Genomic DNA, 7,421 nt, shown 5'->3' on the forward strand with positions numbered 1-7,421 from the left:
CAATTGAAAATACAGCATCTATCGCATACACAGCGGATTTTCTTTGATTTGACCTAGTACCTAGTTTGGACCCAGATAGCCCATTTTCGAACTCGACCTAGATTTTCATCCAAGGTTATCATTCTGAGTAAATTCATGAAGATAATTTAAAAAAAAACAGCCTCTATCGCATAGATAAGGTTTTTCTTTTGACTTGACCTAGTGACCTAGTTTTTATAAACCCCTATGACCATTTTCGTAACTCGCCCCAGATTTCATCAAGGTAATCATTCTCACCATAATTCCTGACTGATTATAGAAAAATACAGCCTCTATCGCATACACAAGGTTTTTTCTTTGATTTGACCTAGTGACCTAGTTTTTGACTCCAGATGGACCCAATTTTCAACTCGGACCTAGATTTTCATCAAAGTTATCAATCGACCAAAATTCATGTAGAATAATTGAAAAAAAAAAAACAACAGCCTCGATCGCATACACAAGGATTCTTTGACTTGACCTACTGACCTAGTTTTTTATCCCAGATGACCCATTTTCGACCTCGGTCCAGATTCAATCAGGTTATTAATTTCTGACCGAAATCATGAAGAGTAATTGAGAAAGAATACAGCCTCTATCGCATACACAAGGTTTTTTTCCTTGATTTAATCTAGTGACCGAGTTTTTGACGCCCAGATAACCCATTTTCGAACTCGTCCTAGTATTTCATCAGGATAATCATTCTGACCATATTCATGACGATAACTTGAAAAATACAGCCTCTATCGCCTACACAAGGTTTTTCTTTGGTTTGACCTAGTGACCCTAGTATTTTAACCCACTTGTCCCAGGGGCTTACTCGGCCTAGATTTTAATCAAGGTTATCAATTCTGAATAAAATTTCATGAAGTTCAGTTGAAAAAATACAGCCCCTCTATTGCATAACAAGCTAAATGTTGAACAGACAGACGACAGACAGACGACGGACCTCGAGGATAGCAAAAAACTCACATGAGCATGCTCAGGTGACTAACAACATGGAAAGTCGAGTTGTCATCCGTGTGGCATTCGATTTGTATTACCACTTTTATATAGCAATATTGTATCCTAGCAGATAAAACCCCCACAATTCCTCTCCCCGAACACTTAGTACTTAAATAAACAAGGCAGTCTGAAAGAACAGTTAAATCCCCGCCACTGCTACATGGATAGTGAAAGGTAAACCATTGATTTTAGCTGTGACCTGACCCTTTAACTGACATGGCTGACCATGACGTCTAGATGAAGGTGGATTATTTGACCCAAGTTTCATGAAATCCTTCAATTGGGGTTTAGAGAAACAGAGCTTAAACCTTTTGACCTTCAGTTGTGACCTTGACAATGAGTTGACCATGGCTGACATCATGATTCTTGCTGAGGCGATCATTTGATCCAAGTTTCATGAAAATCCTTCAAGGGGTTTAGTGAACGATGGACACCAAAAGGAAGGCTCAAACCTTCTACCCTTAGTTGTGACCTTGAACCTTGAGCTGCAATGGTTTGCACTCATAATTTCTGCAACAACGTTCGTGAGGATAATCAATTGACCGCCAGTTTCATGAAAATCCTTCAAGGGGTTTGGAGATATAGAGGCGGACACGAAATGTGGGAAGGATCAAACTATTACCTCAGTTGTGACCTAGACCCTTTGAGCCGACATGACTGACTCATACGTTCTGCACATCGCCTTGATGAGGTGATCGTTGACCCAAGTTTGATGAAAATCCTTCAAGGGTTTAGGAGAAACAGAGCTTAAAAATCCTTTTGACCTTCAGTTGTGACCTTGACCATTGAGTTGACACTTGCCTAACTCCAAGAGTTCTTGATGAGGTGATCATTTGAACCCAGGTTTCATGAAAATCCTTCAAGGGGTTTAGGAATAAAGAGTGGACACCAAAAGGAAGAGCTCAAACCTTTGACCCCTAAGTTGTGACCTTGACCTGACCGGCATGACTGACTCAAGGGTTTCCTGCACATCGGCTTGATGAGGTGAAGATTTTACACACAGTTTTATAAAATTCCTTCAAGGTTGTAAGAGATAAGAGCGGGACACAAAATGAAAGGCATCAAAATAACCTTTGACCTTGCGGTTTGTTGACCTTGACCTTGACCGGCAGGCTGTACTCATGGGATCTGCACACATCGTCTTGATGAGGTGATCATTTGACCCAAGTTTTATAAAATTCCTTCAAAGGTTTTAGGAGATACTAGCGGACACAAAATGGCAGGCTCAAACTTTGACCTTGAGTTGTGACCTTGACTTGAACCGACAAGGCTGGCTTATGGGTCTGCACAACGTCTGATGAGGTGAATCAATGACCCCAAGTTTCATAAAAATCCTTCAAGGGATCGACACGATTTTGTTACGGACAGAAGGACCGACGGACGCAGACCATTCCTATAATCCCTCCGCGCCACGCGGGGATTAAATACATGGACCCAACAGTTTTCTATTTGCCGAAATTACAATGCTTTTTTGTATGTGAATCAAAATAAGTTTTTAATCCAAAATGAATATACCCAATACGCACACAACTACCTTAAAAAAACAACAATGCATTCCATCAGAAGTTAACCTATATTTAACGTATAATTTAGATATGACTACATATTTCATCATCATCATCAACAACAACAACAACAACAACAACAACAACGCAAACTACATTTTCAATGGAATCCATTGGGAGGTTAGAAAGCGTGTGGCATTCCAATTATTGAACAAATTTCATCTATATACAGTAATAACAAATAAAAATGAAATTTACAAATTAAAGTGAATCGTAAGTAACTTCGCTGAAAAGCTTATACATCTTCTTTTCCCTAACACTCCTCATCATACAATTTCACACACCCAATTATCTAACTACTGATGCTGCATTTGTCATGATATCCTCTTTTATAAAAATGTTCATGCTATATTATATAGACATAAAAATACTGATAAACAGTTTACAACGTAAATAAAGCAATTTACATAATCATTACGATCAACTCATATTATTAACAAAACTATGTACAAGACATATGCAAATACGCATATTTCCACTACTTAATATAAGATTTCACGTAACTTTGTACTCCACTGACATAGCAATAGACACAACATAAAATATTGTATGAACTGTATTTAATATAGCATCTCATGCAGGTCTGCGCCTATGATAAACCAGACGGCCTGCCCGCATAATAATGTCATCCTAAATTATGTATTTACTGTATATATATGACATTTCATGTAGTTCCTGCGCCTATACTAACAAGACGGCTGCCCGATGTCATGTTTAATATGACATTTCATGCAGTTCTGCGCCTATAATAACCAAACGGCTGCCCGGCATAAATTAATGTCAACTTAAATTATTGTAGTTACTGCATGTTATATGACATTTCAAGTAGTTCTGCTCCTATAATAACCAGACGGCTGCCCGACATATGTCACCATAAAATATTGTATATGTCAGTTTTATATGAAATATCCTGCAGTTCTGCGCCTATAATAACCAGGACTACTGCCCGACGTATGTCCCCAAAAAATATTGTATGTCTGTATTATATGACATTTCATGCAAGTTCTGCGCTACGGTAACCAGAACTACTACTCGGGCCCAGCATACATTAGACTAGCTCCCTAACTATATGTATTGTGGTTTTACATTTTTTATGATTTAAAGTAGGAACTGAGGACTAGTCCTATATCCTATGTCCAAATATCATGATAATTTCTATATCCATGTCCAATATCATGCTAATTTTTCAACATCAGTCCTCTGTGATATTTTCTAGAATAGACTTGGCTTTTTGTCCTCTAATGAAATTCAATATTCGTCAAAAAAGGAAAAAATGTAGAAAATTCGTCAAAAAAGTCCAAAATGTAGAAATATATTTATTATCCGTCTAGTGGCTAGTCTACTCTAACAGTTTTAACTGTATTATTTTGATGACGAATGATTATAAGTCCTATACAATCATGTTTAAGGCTCGATTCAAGACTTTAACATCATTCTAAAATAACTGGCTTTGGTCTCTATGAATTTAATACGTCAAAAAAGGAAAAATAATGTAGAAATATATTTAAATTTACGCCCTATGGCTATCTAGGCATGATTTCATCAAAATTGTACATAACAAAGCAGGGGGGGGGTGGGGGGGGGGGGGGGGGGTCCCATAATACGACCGCTAACGACAACTTTTGCTATTTCCTCAACATAAGATAACAAAAAAGTTATATAACCACTGCACTACAAAATATATTATTAAACTTTAGATAAAAGGAAGTTATTTTTTTTTTTTGCTTTTTATGACAAGGCAACTCATACTAATTCCGATTCATTCCAGTTACATTTTAACAATTCTTCAATTCTTTATTTCATATATATAATAAAAAATATCCAGACCTCATTTTTTGCACTTAAGAGCATTTCAACGATATGAAACCATATATGGTGATGTAGTAGAATAATCTTTTTTCAAAAATAGAAAAATCTTGACACGTTATGTTACATATAAGAAAAATAATCAGCTCTAGAGAAATAATCATCACCCTTTAAAATAGCCGCACAATGGAAAAGCACCAAATATTTTCCCTTAGAAAATAAGCAATAAAAGCTAAGGCCAAAATATCACTGTACACATCCTGTCACTTATGACTCATTATACCAGATTTCAAAACAACAAGGAAAACATTTTGGACAACGTCCAAAGAATTAATCTGCTTGAAATATACTATAGCAGTACAGAACATCACAGACTTGACGAGAAAAAAAGCATATCACAAAATTGATGACTATAAACCTATGACCTGCACAGTTAATGCTCCATTGGCTAAATGAGGCAGGACAAGTCAAACTCATAGGTAGCGTTTCACACTTAATGAAAATTTATTCAGATACAAATTCTAACAAAGCTGCATATACCTTTTGTCATTTAAGAAATAATATAATTCAAGATATTATTTTAATGTTTTTTAAAAATCCCGGACAGATAAAACAAAAAACTACTGACATTGTTGGCAAACATGCACAAAATATTTAGGTCGCCTATATGGAATACAAAATTTAACAAATTATCAATAGGCAGTGACTAGTAGACGGTCTTCCGACAACAATGACCCTGAACCTACTAACCTACACACCAAACAAACAATAGAAAACTTGCCTCGAGAACAAGAAAAAATGAGCAAACTAAAGCGTTACATTTTCTTTGTTCAAAACCACAAAATTACCAGAAATTATATCAGGTCCCTGCAACCTTGATATTCGAGGGCACTGATCCCAAAATCACTGGGCGGAAATCTCAGACTTTACCATATCATTATGTAATTTCTGAAGCAAGTAGCTGTTACGCTTTATAACTTCCAAAAACATTTTCCATTTCTGACAAGTCCATGCGATATGAACCTTACCATAAACACAAAAAATCCTAAACACGGCGCAATATACAAAATGGGTGATACACCGCTAATTCAGCACCCAAGTTCCTAAACATGAAATCAAAAATATGTAGGCACTTATTTCCTGCTTTAATTATCGTCGAATGGCACTAAGTGGTTTCTGCAGAGAACAACATCCAATTACTTTGGAAAGGGTTATTTCTATACAACGGGCCAAGTTCACCAATGAACTTCCGCCAAATTGTCATCAGAAAATAGAACGGGATTACACCAAAACCGGAAGTGACTACTCAGATGTTACATGTGAAGAAAGTCCAAAATGAAGTTCCATGCAATGGAGAAATCTGGTAAAAATGATGACAAGAGGATGTGACAGTTAAACCATTTGGCTTATGTTATTGCTTATAGTATTGAGAATAGATCTAGACCATTTTTCAATTGTAAATTTCTTGGAATAAGTTTTTATTCTTGCGCAAAATGTCTAACCTAACCGGAACTGCTAAACGGCTGGTTTCATGGGCATTTTAGAGGTGATGTTTCTCAGAACAGATTATTTTTCTATATTCAACATAACAATGTCAATATTTTCTATTTTTGATAAGAAGACATGTTATAACTATATGACCATATATGGTTTTCATATCATTGAAATGCTCTAAAGTGCTGAAAATGAGGTCTGAATGTTTTGTTATTAATATGAAATAAATAAGGAATTGAATTGGTAGAATGTAACCAATATGTCTTTTGAAGAAAAGTTAAGACGGAAGGCAAATTACGGGTGGCGAGTGATCACAAAAGCTCATTCCGAACACTGTATGTCCAGGTGAGCTTAAAATGGAGATAATCCAAAAAGGTAGCAAGGCAAGATTATGGTTCTTACAATACACTGCAATTCCTAAAGAGCGGAAGTTCTAGTTCTAGACCTAAGGTTTAGTTTAAAACAATAAATAACCAAGTTTTTGAAACTGATCTAGATTTTTCACACACAACGACAGACAAAGATTTATCATGTTCATGTAGAAAACATTGTTTGACTTAGTGACACAGTTTAAAGGCCCATAATGCCTTTGTTCAAAATATGGCTGCCGCATTTTTTGTTCTGACCATCAAATACCTCTATTTCCTAATAAATCCTGTTTTCAATAATTGCTTCCTTATATATTTGCCAAAGGTTTGAATATCAATTAACATCGTAGAAGATATCATTCAATCAATCACCTAAGATTGTCTCCCTTTATGGTCCTAACTGTGTAAAGTCCATTACTGTGTAAGGACCGTTTAATTATGCATAAGAGATAAGTTGACAGCTGCTTTATCTATAAACTTAAAAGCCTTATAATGTAACTTTAAGAACTCGGTTAACCCAATTTGAAAATGACCTACATTACAGAGTGCAAACATTCTCGCAAAGTGTTACAGAACGTTGTCATTACTGTGCTAATTTGATTTATCTATAATTTGACCTAGTGACCTAATTTTTGAACTGAAATAATCAGGTTTCAAATTTGACCTAAATTTTATAGATGTAAACATTTTGGAAATGGTTTATGAAGATAAAATAGATAATGCAGCGTCTGGAGATTTAATTAAGAAATAATTTATAGCAAAACAGTGCTTTATCACTATTTATACACAATGGGCGGTTATACGTCGGGCGTAATAATTTCACGAGGGCGCGGCCCGAGTGAAATTATTTCGGACGACGTATAACCACCAGAGTGTATAAATAGTAATAAAGCATTGTTTTGCTATGAGTTATTTCGATTCTAATATGTTCTTTATTGTAAAATTTATATCAAATATGATGGAACTGTTTCTTTGCGCAAGCATGGCGCCAATAGTATGTATTTGTTAAAACACGCCAGGACCGGAAACGGTCTTGCGGCAGAATTCAGTTCGAGCGAAGTTTATTGCGAATTATTCAGCAAAGCGAACAACTTATTTAGTATGTGTATAAATTGATCAAAACATTTGTGCAATGTGACATTTCGTTTAAACATGTTATGAAGTA

This window comes from Mercenaria mercenaria, chromosome 16 (genome assembly GCF_021730395.1).
Source record: "Mercenaria mercenaria strain notata chromosome 16, MADL_Memer_1, whole genome shotgun sequence".
Classification (NCBI taxonomy): domain Eukaryota; kingdom Metazoa; phylum Mollusca; class Bivalvia; order Venerida; family Veneridae; genus Mercenaria; species Mercenaria mercenaria.